Consider the following 613-nt stretch of genomic DNA (forward strand, 5'->3'; position numbering starts at 1 on the left):
TGCAAAATGTATCAAGCTGGTAATGTTTGCTACCTCTATATATCTTATATATTTTCTTATATATCTAATATATCTTATATATATTTAAAAGTATATGGATCAGTGCGAAGTACTCCTCTGCACCCAAAAAGTCAAAACAATAAAGGAAAACTTATCAGGTGAATGTGCTTAAGAAGGTGGCAATGTGGATGATAGCGAGTCATGAAAACAGAATATAGAAGAAAGGAATTTTTTGTAATTTTTTAAAGAGGCCATTGGAAATAGAATTATTGGGACAAAGCAGAGCCACTGTACATCTTCTTTATATAACAGAAGGCCAGCTAAAATGAATCTACACTTGTGGTTCAGGAATGATGGCACCTGACCAGAGAACAGCAGAGAGAAGATGGGGGGCAACAACGGGTCTGTGAACTGCTAGTGAGAAGGCCAAAGTTCATAAGATATATCCCCTGGGATTTCAGGGGGAGGCTTCATGGAAAAGGATATGTTTGATCACATCTGGCTCTGTCATTGTGTGAGCTAATTACAGAAAGAGAACTTCAACTTCAACTTCACTGCACTTTGCACAGCCTCTTCTGGCTTGACGTTCAGTCAGAGAAAAAAAGGCCTAACA

The sequence above is a fragment of the Herpailurus yagouaroundi genome, unplaced genomic scaffold, assembly GCF_014898765.1.
Source record: "Herpailurus yagouaroundi ecotype Mexico unplaced genomic scaffold, PumYag 141, whole genome shotgun sequence".
Lineage (NCBI taxonomy): Eukaryota > Metazoa > Chordata > Mammalia > Carnivora > Felidae > Herpailurus > Herpailurus yagouaroundi.